The 17,200-nt window shown below is 42.9% G+C and overlaps 1 protein-coding gene across 9 annotated transcripts in view; it reads right to left on the bottom strand.

Annotated features, from left to right (window-relative positions):
- Window positions 1-819: 819 nt before the first annotated feature.
- CELF3 (CUGBP Elav-like family member 3) overlaps window positions 820-17,200 on the bottom strand; it is a 282,700-nt gene continuing 266,319 nt past the window's right edge. For all 9 annotated transcript variants that reach the window (XM_069218316.1, XM_069218315.1, XM_069218311.1 and 6 more), the window contains one exon: window positions 820-6,040. The gene's annotated coding sequence lies outside the window, so the exon portion shown is untranslated. The remainder of the gene's footprint in view (window positions 6,041-17,200) is intronic.

The raw sequence follows: 17,200 nt of genomic DNA, 5'->3' as shown, positions 1-17,200 counted from the left end.
CCTGTGCTGTCTGCAGCACACAGACATGCTTCACTGTACATTAGTGCCAGTAGGTATGAACACATTGATGCCTCTCTATGTGTTGGTCTGGGTGCATGTAAACCCTTTGTGTGTATACACAATACATGAGCCTTTATCAGTGCCTGCTAGACGTTCTGATTATCCTAAAATAATCCTGTTGGGACCTGGAACCACCTCTATACATTGTAGGAAATCATTTTACTTTCAAATTTCAAAACCATTAAGTAAAATTCTCCAGTGTAGCTTGAGCCTTGGTAGAACTGCATCAGTAACAAGAACCACTCACAGAATTTTCTTAGGAATTTCAAGAGAGTCCGAAGTTTGCTCCAAACGTACAGGAGCAAATTTCGGGACCTAAACAAGTTTTAATTTGCCCTTTTAGATTCTTTTCTAGAAGGCAAGGCTGTATTTAAGCCCAGGCTGCTCTCAGCTGAAAATCCCTACACTGTTCCTCTAGTAGCATATCCCGTTAACATATGAAACACTTATTTAAACCCTAGAAATATCCCAAAGCTGATGAACTGCATGGAGTGACAGTCTCTCTGTTAAGTGTGGAAAATAAATGTCCTCACCCCTTATATTTTCAGCAAACTTTGAAAGGGCTGCATTTAAATCCCATATACAAAGAAAATCTTACCTTTGCTGCAATTCTCGATATGCAAGCCAGTGCTCAGTCTCTTAAAATCCTGCAAATGTGTAAAGAATTCTGCAGAGATTAATCAATCTCAATTCTGATGCCGTAATCTTACCTTGACAAGATTGCATTTCTTTGTTAAAGAATTATCAATTACAAATATATTAAGGTTTTACCTCTTTATTTTGACAGAAAAAAATATTATACAAATCAAAATGTAATAAATAATCAATAAATTAAGCATGTTGTCTGAAATGCAGACTCCCAATATTTCCCCATAAAAGATTCTAAATAATAAAATAATAAGTAAAAACTCCCCAAGAGAGAAAAACTGTCAATTTCTAAAATTTAAATAGATAAAATGGCAACAATTTTCCATATTGTAGCTAATTTGAACAACATTATTTACAATTACATGATAATTAAAGAGATTGTAAACATTTTCTTTTTTCCATATGGTAAAAGTTTGATTTTAAAGCATCCCTTGTGAAAAGAGGTCAGAGGCCATCATAAGACTAAGATACGTGTGAACTCACTTCCTGTGCGCCAGGTGGCTTCCTGTCATTGGCACAACAGCCTCTTTTTTTTTCAAGAGCTTTACTTTACAACTTATTTCTTTTTTGATTAGAAAAAGGAAAAGCTTTTTTGTCTTTTGTTTTTTAATATCTTTGTACAGCAATTTACTTTTCAGAAATCGAGAGGGAAACAAACCGTGTAGACATTATCTTACATTTTATCAGTTTAAAGTGATTCTTTTTTTCTGCGAAAAAAAGGGGTTCAAGAAAAAAAGGCATTGCAGCAGGTGGCAAGAAAAAGCTTCTTTTCCCAGTTTCCACCTGTAATTTTGAAATAAAGAGGCTGTGTATTTACTTAAAAACACGCAGACCACATTTCGCCTTGAATTGCACGGCAACCCTTAGCGGAATTGCTCCCTTCTCTTTTCAGGTTCAAACAGTAAAAACGGCAGGTACAAACTCTGAAAAAAATGTAAATACCGTACTCTACATAGAAAAAGAGAAAAATAAATATACTACCAAGTGCAAAAAACTACCCTGCTAAGGAGGCAGAATAATACAACTTACTAAGTTCAAACTACCAACAGCCACTATTGAGAATTAACAGGCTTGCAGCAAAAAGGCCAGGAGTTATTTTTTTCATATATTTTTTAGTTCGTTAAAGAGGGACACTAACTCCGTGTAGCCATTTAGTATGCTGGCTTTTTGTCGGAAAGGGTCAAAGGGTGCTCCGTTTAAAACAGAGATGATCTGGTTGAGTGTTTCGTGTAGGTAGTTGAGAGAATCATGGTCACAGGGAGGGGAATAATTCATTTGTGGACCTGGTTTCCCGGCCTTAGTCAGTCTTGGTAAGGCATCTTGAGACATCCAAAAGGCCATGCAAGACAATTTGGTTTAGGGTGTATGGTCAGCCTGACATTGACCAGATTTATTATGGCATCTATATACTTGTTCCAGGTGTTCATCTGCCTTTGGGCCAATTAATCAGAATTGCAAATGAATTACTGGGATACTCACTCAATTGGAAATTTGATTTCAGATTTTATTAATTCAGAACTTTTGAGTATCACAGATTAGGTAATAGTAACATCTGTTTGTAACAGCTCTTAGAAATTGGAGCAGTGTGTTACTGAGCACTTTGTATGAACACGTTACTATCCTATTAGCTGCACTTCAAAGCTTGGGGCTTAAGTTATACTAATTCCAAATGTTGCCTAACCTGCTCTAACCCTTATTCAAATGTAGACAAAATGTGTCAAAAGAGGATGGATCTGCCCCGTCTCTAATGGATGTATTCTTTAGATTGAGCAAGGGCCATTCTGTAAATATTTCTATGGGTACGAGTGAGGGGTAGGGGCACTAAGTCTTCTCTCAGACAGTAACCCTATGCACTTCATGGCATCATCTGCATGCATAAGAAAGAAACCTGCGGGCACACCTAGTTACATGTGACTGGAAACGGACAAGTGCTCGATTTGAGATATGTGACACCAACACGCTTGGGACAGGCACAGGACAGGGTGATGCTCTAGGTATGCATGTTCGATTGCATGTTTTATTCAAACACAGGAGCACTGACTTGGTTGGTTACCTGAAGATGTCAGTACTCTAGGAAACCTTGATACTCAAGTATTGTGTGCTGTTACAAACTGCTGAACTTGAGATGTGTACGTGTGACTGTTTTAAATTGTTATCCCTGTGGTATCAAACTGTATCCTTCTTTATGTGGCTATGCTCTTAAACGCCTCGAGGCGTGATCTCTTGTCACTGACAGATTAGGCTAGCTGCCCAAAACAGTCTGTTAGTGACTGGTCCCAAACACTGGAGTTCCAGCCGTAACCGAAGTCTAAACCTACATGCTGACCCCAACTGTGAAACTGATCCTAACCCATAACTAGGGCCACTGGAATTATAACTAGGAGGAGGAGCAAATTATGTGGCGCTGTTCCCTAAATTACGTGGCAAGAAAATGCAAATTCTGTCCCACAATTTGTAGTAATTTTACCTCAATATTTTGTTATTTTAGCAGATATGAACACTGTGTGGATGCCTTTTGATAGTTTGATAGGGCAATTTATTGTCTGTTTCATGAACTAGTCGTAGGTTAAGTAATAATGTTTGTGTTGGGATTGTATTTATGTATTTGAGGACAATTTACTTAAATGAAATGGTTTGTTCTGGTTATTACAAAAAATCGACTTTACTATGTTCTCTTGGTGAGAGTTTGATTGATATGTAATAATTAACTTCCCACCAAAATATATTATCACTGTGGGATTTACAATCTGGCCAAAGGTTTAATTTCAAAAGTTACATTTGTGAAAATACCAATTGGAAACTGAAAAGTGGTCAGTGAACTTTTGTAGAGGGCCTGCCATGGAGAACAACTCATTTGGCTGTGGCTTACTAACGTTGGATCAGTCTGTAGTTCAAATCTGCAAATTATGCAGAAGATGATGGTTACGTTGCAAATGTGGCAAATTCATAATGCGAAAAACTCCTCAGCATCAGATAATTCCAGTGACCTCGTTCATAACCCCGAGCCTACATGCTATCCGTAAATCCGAACCCTAAATATGACCCTGTATGATCTCTGCATGCTAGCCGTAACCGAGCCCCCATCCCTAAATGTAAATCTAAACCGAATCCTGGTCACCTTTTAATGATTTGTTTTCTATGTTGTGCTGCACGTGAATGTAATTGAAATACATTTAGTGTTTAAATTTGGAGCTCTGAAGGACTCGAACACAGCCTCTACCCCCGCACCAAACATGGCCCTACCATCCTCCCACCGACGCTTCATGGCAGGTCACACGGGCTTAGAATGGCCATGCTTCTGCCCGCTCACTCCAGAGGGAAGGTTTGCGTTTTACGAACGATTTCAGTGTAAGCAGAAATAAATATAGCGTCATGTCTCACGACATAAAAAATACCAGATATAAAAACCTTCTTAAATAATAAATGAATCTTCGGTTGAAAACCCAGAATATCAAGCATCGCTCCGTGCGCGTTGAGCTTTGCTTTAATTATTAGGAAACACTGACACCCTGTGGACAAGTGCTTTAAATAACACATGCAATTTTATTTTCTAGAGAAGTTGGTTGTCTAGGCAGTGGTCCCCAACCTTTTGACTTCTGTGGACCCCCACTTTATCATTACTGGAACTCAGCGACCCGACTAAATAATTATTGGAATCCGCCCCCCCCCACACTGATCTTTTTCTGAGCAGTTGCAGACCCCCTGAGGAGGCTTCGTGGACCTCCAGGGGTCCCTGGACCACAGGTTGGGAACCACTGGTCTACTGCTTCCTCAAAAAAAATTAAAATATTTTGGTGGAGGCAGGAGACTGGGGGGGGGGGGGGGGGGGAGGGGGGTGGTAGCGTGTTTAGCGCACCCTTCGAAGAGCAGCACCCTGCTGCTGTGTAGGCAATGAATGGTGTGTAGGGCGTTATTTCAAAGAGCAGTTAGTATAAAGTGCTGTTGAAATGCAAAGGATGAGATCCCTAAATAAAGCAGCTTAAGAGGCAGAACATTATTCACTCAGAAACACCCTGCAGAAGAACCAGTGCAAACATCAGGGAGCATCTGGAAACTATCGTAAGCAGTTGACAAGTAATATCACGAACTAAGTAAACGACCCTTTCACAGCATGCTGCAGTCCCACCTTCCCCGCCTCGCTCAGTAGTTAAGCGAGGGTGCCAATGGACCTGGTGCAAGCAAGGAAATTGTGCCCTATCCCCTGGTTTAGTAGTAAAAGCAATCACTAATTGCGGGGGTCGCCCCTCAAATCCCTGGAACCCAGTGCTACTGCACAACCAGCACCACTGATGGCTACGCCCCTGGCCCACCATGATCCTCCCTGGAGTTCAAAGAATGCTCCTTCATCACTGAGACCACTGCACTGGTTGCAGCTTCCGCCACCTTCCCTTCACCCTACCCGCCACCACAAAAGGTTTGGCAAATACCCCGTTCCCAAAATTCTCGCATGGAAAATGTCAACACTAAACAGAGCAAAATACTAATAGAGGCTACTTCTATCTACAAGAGCTTTCAACAGGCGTTTCATCTCGGAGCGCCCCAGCTGCAGGAAGAGGGCGCCATAGAAAGGAGAGGGGTGATCGGATTACCGGATTCCTCCCTCTTGTCGGGCACTTTGTAGCCCCTTGTTTTAAGTTTTAAGATCTGGCCAGACCTATACAATACAGTAGTTCATACCCGGTGTCTCTCTTCCGAGACAAGTCTTGGTCCGCAAGTGGATCCTGTACTTTTAAGATTGTTTTTTTCCTCAAGGTCCGGTATTGTGGTCCTTTTTTGAGAGGTGTCGCTCGTGTCAACTGCTAACAGGGGTCGCGAGTTGAGACTTTCCTTAAAGAAACCCCTCGGAAAAAGTCCTCGGCTATTCTTAGGATACAGCAGCATTGCTGACCACCCTTCAGGTCAGGACTTCTCCTCCACGTTTCCCACCTGACCTGGAGTCATAAGTTCTTGAAGATTTTGCAAGAGAAGCATTGCATTTTTGTGTTTTGCTTTTGTTTTTTTAGGGAGATGGGATGGGTAGCGAAGGTTGTAGAGGGAGAAGTAAGAGAAAGCCTGTGTACTCCTCTGACCCCTGAATGGATTTGAGGAGCTTTAATTTTCGGTAGTCGTATCTTCTTCTCAAGGACGCACTGATTGTTTTTGTCATCGCTCGCTTTTCTTCCCATCAAAGCTTGGCTTCGGAAAGCACAGTAGCCAAAAAACAGATTAGCAGGTGTGAAACAAGCCTCCTCCGATGAACCAGAGAATATGATATGCAAACGGAGTGTGATCATGTGAGTAGGGCGAGAGGAAAGTTCCACACAAACTCCTCCTCCTCCTGTAAGCTCCAGACCTGAAATTCAGAAAAGAAGGGTCAGTATTTTTTGGTATCACGCTTTTTTAAAGCTGTTTGTTTGTGGGCAAGACAGCTCAATTACCACATGCACAAAATCTGTATCCTTTGATAACACCTGTTCTGGCACCAGCAAGGAAACATGCTTAACATAGCTTGAGCCCATCAAATCTGAAAGACGATTCAGCCCTTTATCAACCTTCGGCATGCTCAGGAAATGAAGCAAATGCTTGCAATCTTTTCAAACATGCACCCACTGAGTTGTAGGGGTGTGCTTAATTTGCTTTTGTGTAAGAATGATCCATTTGGCAGAAATTATACAAAATTAGGTGAAATGCAAGAACAGCATCTAGCAATATTTTAGACTGAAACACGTCCTTGCATCCATTTTGGATACATGGATGCAGTTTGTGCCCAAAAAAATGCACAAAAACAGAAATGCTACGAACCACAGCTGCTTGCGTTCTTGTCAGTCATGTTGTTCAGGTGCCCCAGGGCTAAAATTTTGCAGTACATTTCCAACATGTGGTGTAAGGATTTACTTTAGAGAATTTTGCGTAAAAAAAGCATTCTCTGAAATTACTAACATTGATTGTGGTCATGTCGACTTAATGACAATTTTGCAGAGGCCTAGTTCATAATGGGCCATTAAAACTATGTCCTGGCACCTTCTGTTCAGATTTCACCTGCATCCACTGCACTGTTCATTTTTGTGTTTCATACATAGCTGCACAAATCAGACGTAAAGCGTGCCACGTGTGCGTGCTGTAAGTGGGGCTCAGGATAAACTGACAATGGCAAAGGTCAAAGTGGAAAAGTCAGGCCTGGCAGAAGAAGGGCTGCATGGATGGCGGGTAGAGGCTGGTTTTGAACTACATGAAATGCAGGTAATCCTATTTTTGTAACCACAATGCTTGAAAACTGAGTGAAACACAAACTATGCAGAACAGATAGGGGGCTCTTATTAGCTCCCATTTCCGGTGGACAGTTTTTTTTAAATTTAAACGTGGCACCCTACCAGCGTCGGACTATTAGACCACTCAATGCTCACTTCCTGGATACAACTTTGCACTTCCTTTACTAGTAGCGTGATTTTTCTGACATGGACTAAGGCACAGTTACTTCATGGGATTCTCATAATTTCCCAAAAGTCTTTTTTGAGAAAAAAAAAAACATTTTTACATGATGGGTCCCTATATCCCACGTCAACAAAATTACTGTGACCAGTATTTTCCAGTGGATAGAGAAAATATTCCTGTTTCAGGTTCGCAATCACTTTTTGGTATTTGAAATAATGGGACATATGGAAAACCATGCAAGCTTCCTGCTGCAATGCTTCTCTTCCTCTGAGCAGCAGCGAGTCTGTTGTGACTCAAAGCACACTTCATGTGCATATCAGTAGGCGTCCTGTGGCCTGCAGACCACTTCCTAACGAGCACTACCAATGAAATGATTCGGGTTACTGGCGGCGGACATTCTGCTCCTCTCGCAAAACGTCTTTAAAGAATTGTTCTGCTTCGTCCCTATTCCGTAAATTATTTGGTTGTCCCACGCCAAATGACATACAACTAATAATGCCCTACAGTTACGATGTAAAATGCTATACCTCACTAAAAGATTCTAGCGCCGCTTAAGGGCATTTTTACACGAAATGTGGAAAAAAAGATATACTGTAGTGACTCTTTGCTCAAACTAATAACAAGTGACGTAAAACACTGCAAGTGAAGGCTTATTTTGAGAGGTTTGAGGAGGACTTATGTCAAAGGTGCTGTTCTGTTTTTCCTCTACTAAATTGCGTTTGTAAAATAGAAACATTGAGAGACAGCAAGTAAAACCGCCTATAGAAATTTGGAGCTCAAGAACGGAACTAGCCTACTAGAAATTTTGATAAACTGATGTTCACTGCAAGCTTTTACTTCCTGGCAGTAAAACGTGTAGCATTATAAACATTACGGTTATGCTCAGTTTTTTTCTGTTGCAGTATGAAAATGTCACTTACCCAGTGTACATCTGTTCGTGGCATCAGTCGCAGTAGATTCGCATGTTCTGCAATAGCTCGCCATCTGGTGTTGGGCCGGAGTGTTACAAGTTGTTTTTGTTCGAAGAAGTCTTTCGAGTCACGGGACCGAGTGACTCCTCCTTTTGTCTCCATTGCGCATGGGCGTCGACTCCATCTTCGATTGTTTTTCCCCGCAGAGGGTGAGGTAGGAGTTGAATTGTAGTAATAGTGCCCATGCAATGGAGTGACTAAGTATGCACCTATTTAAGGTTGAGATGATACATATATAAATAATTGAAGGTAACTTCCAAACTGCTACAGGCTCCCGGGGAGGCGGGTGGGCACATGCGAATCTACTGCGACTGATGCCACGAACAGATGTACACTGGGTAAGTGACATTTTCAGTTCGATGGCATCTGTCGCTGTAGATACGCATGTTCTGCATAGACTAGTAAGCAGTTATTTCCCCAAAAGCGGTGGATCAGCCTGTAGGAGTGGAAGTAGTTTGAAATAATGTCCTTAATACGGCTTGACCTACTGTGGCTTGTTGTGCGGATAACACGTCTACACAGTAGTGCTTGGTGAATGTGTGAGGCGTAGACCATGTGGCTGCCTTACATATTTCTTGCATTGGGATGTTTCCTAGAAAGGCCATGGTAGCACCTTTCTTTCTGGTTGAGTGTGCCCTTGGTGTAATGGGCAGCTGTCGTTTAGCTTTAAGGTAGCAGATTTGGATGCATTTAACTATCCATCTGGCTATACCTTGTTTTGAAATTGGGTTTCCTGCGTGAGGTTTTTGAAATGCAATAAAGAGTTGTTTAGTCTTTCTGATGTTTTTTGTTCTGTCAATGTAATACATCAATGCTCTTTTGACATCTAATGTATGTAGTGCCCTTTCAGCTACGGTATCTGGCTGTGGAAAGAACACTGGAAGTTCCACTGTTTGATTTAGATGGAACGGTGAAATAACCTTTGGCAAAAATTTAGGATTGGTCCTTAGGACGACTTTATTTTTGTGTAGTTGTATAAAAGGTTCTTGTATAGTAAACGCCTGAATCTCGCTTACTCTTCTCAGGGAAGTAATGGCGATGAGAAATGCCACCTTCCAGGTTAGGAACTGTATGTCGCAGGAGTGCATGGGTTCAAAAGGTGGACCCATAAGTCTAGTTAGGACAACATTTAGGTTCCATGAAGGAACAGGTGGTGTTCTTGGTGGTATAATTCTCCTAAGGCCCTCCATGAATGCTTTAATGACTGGTATTTTATATAGGGAAGTTGAATAGGTAGTCTGCAGGTATGCAGATATTGCTGCAAGGTGAATCTTAATGGAAGAGAAAGCTAGGTTAGATTTTTGTAAGTGAAGCAAGTAACCCACTACATGTTCTGGAGTTGTGTGTAATGGTTGTATTTGATTAATATGGCAGTAGCAAACAAACCTCTTCCATTTACTTGCATAGCAGTGCCTGGTGGACGGCCTTCTTGCTTGTTTTATGACTTCCATACATTCTTGGGTAAGTTGTAAGTGCCCGAATTCTAGGATTTCAGGAGCCAGATTGCTAGATTCAGCGATGCTGGATCTGGGTGTCTGATCTTTTGGTTGTGCTGTGTCAACAGATCTGGCCTGTTGGGCAATTTGATGCAGGGTACCACTGATAGGTCTAGCAGCGTTGTGTACCAGGGTTGCCTTGCCCAAGTTGGTGCTATCAATATGAGTTTGAGTTTGCTTTGACTGAGTTTGTTTACCAGGTAAGGAAGGAGAGGGAGAGGAGGAAAAGCGTAAGCAAATATCCCTGACCAGTTCATCCATAGGGCATTGCCTTGGGATTGTTTGTGTGGGTACCTGGATGCGAAGTTTTGGCATTTTGCGTTCTCCCTTGTTGCAAACAAGTCTATCTGAGGTGTTCCCCAGAGTTTGAAATAAGTGTTCAGAATTTGGGGGTGAATTTCCCATTCGTGGACCTGTTGGTGATCTCGAGAGAGATTGTCTGCGAGTTGATTTTGTATCCCTGGTATAAACTGTGCAATTAGGCGAATTTGGTTGTGAATTGCCCAATGCCAAATTTTTTGTGCTAGCAGGCTTAACTGCGTGGAGTGCGTCCCTCCCTGCTTGTTTAGATAATACATTGTTGTCATGTTGTCTGTTTTGACGAGAATGTATTTGTGAACTATTATTGGTTGGAAAGCTTTTAGTGCTTGAAAAACTGCTAGAAGTTCTAGGTGATTGATATGCAGTTTTGTTTGATGTACGTTCCATTGTCCTTGTATGCTGTGTTGACCGAGGTGTGCTCCCCACCCTGTCATGGAAGCATCTGTTGTTATTACGTATTGTGGCACTGGGTCTTGGAAAGGCCGCCCTTTGTTTAAATTTATGTTGTTCCACCACAGAAGCGAGAGGTAAGTTTGGCGGTCTATTAACACCAGATCTAGAAGGTGACCCTGTGCTTGAGACCACTGTGATGCTAGGCATTGTTGTAAGGGCCTCATGTGCAGTCTTGCGTTTGGGACAATGGCTATGCATGATGACATCATGCCTAGGAGTTGTAATACCATCTTTGCCTGTATCTTTTGTGTTGGATACATGCGTTGTATGATGGTGTTGAAATTTTGAATTCTTTGTGGACTTGGAGTGGCTACTCCCTTTGATGTGTCTATTATGGCTCCCAGGTATTGTTGTACCTTGCGTGGCAGAATTTTGGATTTTGTGAAATTGACGGTGAACCCGAGTTTGAAGAGGGTTTGTATGATCTGATTTGTGTGATTTGAGCACTGTATGAACGAATGGGCCTTGATTAGCCAGTCGTCCAAATATGGGAACACATGTATTTGCTGCCTTCTTATGTGTGCAGCGACTACCGCTAGACATTTGGTAAAGACTCTTGGTGCGGTTGTTAATCCGAAAGGCAGTACCTTGAATTGGTAATGTATTCCTTTGAATACAAACCTTAGGTATTTCCTGTGCGATGGGTGTATTGGTATATGGAAATAAGCATCCTTGAGGTCTAAAGTTGCCATGTAGTCGTGTAGTTTTAGCAATGGCAATACTTCTTGTAGTGTGACCATGTGGAAGTGGTCTGATTTGATGAAAGTGTTCACTACTCTGAGGTCTAGGATTGGTCTGAGCGTTTCGTCCTTCTTTGGTATCAGAAAGTACAGTGAGTAAACTCCTGTGTTTATTTGTGTGTCTGGCACTAATTCGATTGCATTCTTTTGCAATAGTGCCTGCACTTCTATCTCCAGGAGATTGGAATGGTGTGTTGTTAAATTTTGTGCTTTTGGTGGTATGTTTGGAGGGAATTGTAGAAATTCTATGCAATAACCATGTTGGATAATTGCTAGAACCCAAGTGTCTGTAGTGATTTCCTCCCATGCTTTGTAATAATGACCTATTCTTCCCCCCACTGGTGTTGTGTGGAGGGGGTGAGTGACATGTGAGTCATTGTTTAGTAGTAGGGGTTTTGGGGCTTTGAAATCTTCCTCTATTTCTAGGGAATTGCCCTCCTCTATATTGTCCCCGAAAACCTCCTCTATACTGTCCCTGGTAAGTGGACGGTGTTGCTTGTGAGGTGCTGGCTTGTGTGCTTTGACCCCGAAACCCCCCTCGAAAGGGCGTTTTACGGAATGTGCTGTAATTCCCTCTGCTCTGCGGGGAGTAGAGTGCGCCCATGGCTTTGGCAGTGTCCGTATCTTTTTTGAGTTTCTCAATCGCTGTGTCCACTTCTGGACCGAACAGTTCTTTTTCATTAAAAGGCATATTGAGAACTGCTTGTTGAATCTCTGGTTTAAATCCAGACGTTCGGAGCCATGCATGCCGTCTGATAGTTACAGATGTATTAATTGTCCGTGCAGCTGTATCTGCAGCGTCCATGGAGGAACGTATCTGGTTGTTGGAGATGGTCTGTCCCTCCTCAACCACTTGTTTCGCCCTATTTTGGAAGTCCTTGGGCAGATGTTGAATGAGATGTTGCATCTCGTCCCAGTGGGCTCTGTCATAGCGCGCAAGTAGTGCCTGGGAGTTCGCGATGCGCCACTGGTTTGCAGCTTGTGCTGCGACTCTTTTACCAGCTGCATCAAACTTGCGGCTTTCTTTATCTGGGGGTGGTGCATCTCCAGATGTGTGAGAGTTGGCCCTTTTCCTAGCTGCTCCTACAACAACAGAGTCTGGTGGCAGCTGTGTAGTGATGAAAACCGGGTCCGTAGGAGGCGGCTTATACTTCTTTTCCACCCTTGGTGTGATTGCCCTACTTTTGACCGGCTCCTTAAATATGTCTTTTGCGTGCCGGAGCATACCAGGGAGCATAGGCAGGCTTTGGTAGGAGCTGTGGGTGGAGGAGAGTGTGTTGAACAAGAAATCATCCTCGACCTGTTCTGAGTGGAGGCTTACGTTATGAAATTGTGCTGCTCTAGCCACCACCTGAGAGTACGCGGTGCTGTCTTCTGGTGGAGATGGCTTTGTAGGGTAGGCCTCCGGGCTGTTATCTGACACTGGGGCGTCGTATAGGTCCCATGCGTCCTGATCTTGGTCACCCTGGCTCATGGTGGTGTGAGCTGGGGAGTGAGATGGAGTTTGTGCTGGTGAAACGTTAATCACGGGCGGAGGAGAGGGTGGTGGTGTAATTCTTTTAACCACTTTTGGTTGTGGTGCTTGCTCCGTCTGGAACTCCAACCTTCTCTTTCTCCTAATGGGGGGAAGGGTGCTTATTTTTCCTGTCCCCTGCTGAATGAAGATACGCTTTTGCGTATGGTCCACATCAGTTGCTTGTAGCTCTTCCTCAAACCTATGCTTTTGCATTTGGGAGGTTAGCGAGTGCTCTTCTGTATAAGAGCCTGAAGCTGGGTCGCTTGCAGTTTGTTTCGGCGTCGAAACTTTGTCTGCGTGTTTTTTCGGCTCCGAGGTGACTTTTTTCCTTTTCGGGGCCGAAACCTCTCGGCGTCGATCTGTTTCGGTGCCGCTGTCTCGGCGTCGAGCCGTGTCCACACCGGCATCTCGGTGTCGAGGCTTGTCTCCAGCACTTTCTCGGTCCCGAGAAGGCTGCGTGCCGGTGTCTCGACCGGAGTCGGACGATCTCGGCACTGTTTTGGCCTTTTTCGGTGCCGACGGTCGGTCACCGAATTTATGGGTGGAGCCATGGCCTGGTGGCAGTGGCGTCCCCTGGGCCTTGTAAATGTTTCTTTGTGTGGTTTTCGACGTCTTACTCACGGTTTGTGTGTCGTCGAATCCTTCGGAGTCTGAGTCTTGGAACGAGAAGGTACCTTCTTCTTCCTGTTCCTGGAACTCCCGTTGGGCTGTCGGTGCGGACGCCATTTGAAGTCTTCTGGCTCGACGGTCTCGGAGTGTTTTTCGGGACCGGAACGCACGACAGGCCTCGCAGGTGTCTTCGCTGTGCTCAGGTGACAGGCACAGGTTGCAGACCAAGTGTTGGTCTGTGTAGGGGTATTTATTGTGGCATTTGGGGCAGAAACGAAACGGGGTCCGTTCCATCGGCGTTCTTCAGCACGCGGTCGGGCCGACCAGGCCCCGACGGAGGATCGAAAAACTACCCCGAAGGGCACCGGAGCTCTTCGATCTTCGATGCGGTGTGAAATCTAAGTACGCCGATCCCGAACGCAACAATACCAACGAAAATCTTCCGAAATTAGCTAATTTTCCGTTCCGAAACTCGGAGCGACAGGAACACGTCCGAACCCGATGGCGGAAAAAAAACAATCGAAGATGGAGTCGACGCCCATGCGCAATGGAGACAAAAGGAGGAGTCACTCGGTCCCGTGACTCGAAAGACTTCTTCGAACAAAAACAACTTGTAACACTCCGGCCCAACACCAGATGGCGAGCTATTGCAGAACATGCGTATCTACAGCGACAGATGCCATCGAACACATTGTTCCAAGCAAACTGACAATATGGAATGGGTTTTCGGAGAAAATATGAAGTTACTTGGGCAGCCCCAAATCTCTGCAACATATCTTGGGCACTTTCGAGGATCACCTCGGAAATCCTTTCCACCTCCAAACAACATCTATGGTTCGAAGACCATTACCTTATTCTCATGGCAGAGAGACATCTCAAGTGGTTCAAACGTGCGGCTCCTTCGTCAATGGAATTTAGAAGGAAGTGCAGGTTTTTAGCAACAGGATTCATAAATAATTTGCAGTATCAGACTGTGGAATTAGATGACATGTGTAGGTAAATTCAGGGTACCCAGGCTGAACGGAAATGGTCAGGGGACTGAATTGACCTTACTCCGGCTCAGTGGTCCATGTATACAGACTGTACTCCGCATCAGGTAGAAGCGGTCTTGCTCACAGACCTAGTCACTGATATTATTGTTAGGCAAGGTCTGCATTTAGTCTCAAGTCTTTAGATGCCATTTTTTGTTCCAGTTGTAATTTTTAAGAGGACTGTGTGAAGAAATACTACAAAACAGATTTCTAAAAAGTTTCCAGAAGTATTCAGACTGTAGCACAGGTATTATTACATGCATTAATGTAACTAAATTATGATAATGAGTAGCATTTACTCATCGTTGTAGTTTGCTTCAGAAGCCATGCCCATGAGCGCTTTCGAACCATGTAGGAAAAAATATTTAAAAATGCCGTCTTTTTCAGGTCTATCTCCCATTCAAAACCCAGAGCAGATGATGGAGGTGTAAGCTGCCTCTTGTATGAAACATGTACCGAACAATGAGCTCAACGTCTTTAGACCTGTGTCTTCGTCACACTCCCTACTGCAGGAGCTTGGATCACTAACACGCCAGGAGAGTGACTGCAAATAATGAACAGTGAGGTAGAGGGTTGTCTGCAGTCAGAGGTACTGAATTAATAAACATTATCACTGCTATCCATAGATGGTGATGAAAAAAATTCCAAGAATGTGAGAGTACTCTACGGCATAGTGAGCTTGAAAAACAATCTCATTCTAGGACCCATGAAAATCTAGATTTGGACGCAAATGGGAGATCGCACTTGTAGTGGGTAAGAAGAGGTGTGGTATTTGTGCAGGTGTTTGCTCACACAATTTCCACCAGGTAAAATCTTGTACAAATTGTGCATGCAAACTGCACACACTTCAAGTCTACAAACTCACAATGAAGAAAAACACATAATTCCAAAGATGTTCACCGTTCTGAGGTGTGACACTCAAAATAATGCGGTAATTGCACAGACCTAAGTACCAAATCTAGTGTTATTGGGATTCGCTGGGTGTGTAATTACCATCTAGGACTGCAGGGATCCCAGAATGAGGCCTAAATGTTCTAGCATGCAAACATGGGTCTTGGAACCTTCCCGTTGTGGCATTCTACAATTCGTACCCATTGCTGCTACTGTTCTTCTAATGCTACAAGTCTCCTAAAACATTTATGAGTTAATAAGTTGTTTACTGGCAATCCTCAAGCATATCGTGAATGGTGGCCATTTGATGGCAGATCCTAGGGACTAGGATTAAGACAGTCCCAAACAAAAATAGACGATGCAGCAGGGGGTCCTGCGGTATTGCTCTGCCCTATAGAAGATCATTGCAAGTCATCACAGCTTATTCGTAGGAAATGTATTTTAGTGGTTATGGCTTCAACTGCAGAAATATGACACCTGAGTTCTAGTCCTGCTTACTCACTTAAAACATGAGTGGGTAAGCCTCATAAATGGCCTCCTTTAGAGTTGGGCCTCAATTGGAGTCTGTCGGAGTGGGACATCCACAAGAAAGTGGTGGAAGTACTATTCACCGAATTTACACTGATACTCACTTACTTAGGTGGGCACGACATCCACCACTTTTTGGCAGATAAACTACATTCGCCCAGCTCCAAACAAGGCCCTTTATCTCTTGTCTTCATACTTCCTTTACCCTCTAAAATCGAAAGATGTTCTAAATATTCATCCTCCACATATTATGTGCTATAAACAAAAATTTCTATATAGTTTTGCAAATCATATATCACTACTAGAGAGCATCCTAAGAAATGCAGGGTGACCAAAAGGGCATTCTACGAGCATCCTGTTTGCTCGGATATGATTGGCAATTCAAAAGAAATCCGAACTTCCTTTGTTACAATGTTCACATTAAAGTGGTCAAAAGATGACATATAGTACTAAGCAAAACACCTAAATAGGTAAAAAAATAAGTTTAGTTTTTTTAAAACAAATAGGACAAAGGTGTGCGATTTTTCCCTAGTCTATATCGTTGGTAAGCGTAAATATATATAGAGAGCATCTCCACTACAGGGTCAGCTTGCATTTGTAACAAATGGGTGCGTGTGCACGAACACAAAAGGTGGAGGGAATGATGGGAAAAAAAATTCAGACAAAAAGGAAGAAATAAAAATTATGTAGGTTAGTGTATGTTAAAGTGCTATCATACAATAAGGAGTGGAAGAACTTTCTTTCCAATGGAACCCCACGCGAACCCACACATCACACCACGACACAGGCAACACGAAAAGGGTTTCAACAACACAATCAGGGTCACGAGTCTGCAAAGATCAAAACATAGAAAAAGAGTATGCCAAAAGGTTAGAGTAATACAGAGAAAGAATAATATAGAGATACATATTTACATATGTATTTTGATAAATTAAACTACATGATCACTGAAACCATGGGTGAAAAAATAAGAAAAAGGAAAAGCACGTCACGTCTAATACGCCACAACGTCATGCAACGCAGCGACAATAGTCACATGACGTTACTCTTAATTCTTTGGTTTGAAAAGAAAGGCTTGCTCTAACAACAACACAACCATTCAGTTTGGATGCAACTTACAAGGGCGGAGCTAACTCTGCCATGACAGCGAATGGTTAACCTCGTAGTCACAGCGAGATATGATGTGCCACTGCCGGAAGCTGACTTGTGCGGCAAGGAAAGAAAATATATGTTTTTTTTCGGTTGTAGGAAAGTTCAAATATATCTATCAAAATATTTTTCTTCTGGAAAAGAAAACAGTAAATAACACAAAAATATATGACTGTTAGGCTTCACTTGCAGAATATGTATGTGACAGGCGTGACCTCTTCTTTACATTATAGCTGCAGGGATCTCAAGTGATCCCAGCCATGTCTGAGTATTATTGCGTACTGGTATACTTTTAGTCCTGAGTTTTAGTAGTTAAAAGTAAAAGTAGTATTAGAAGGCATCCAGAAAAACAGGGCTGGTAAATTTCAAATTCTTG

Source organism: Pleurodeles waltl, chromosome 12 (assembly GCF_031143425.1).
Source record: "Pleurodeles waltl isolate 20211129_DDA chromosome 12, aPleWal1.hap1.20221129, whole genome shotgun sequence".
Taxonomy (NCBI): domain Eukaryota; kingdom Metazoa; phylum Chordata; class Amphibia; order Caudata; family Salamandridae; genus Pleurodeles; species Pleurodeles waltl.
This window is presented reverse-complemented; position numbering and strand designations above follow the sequence as displayed.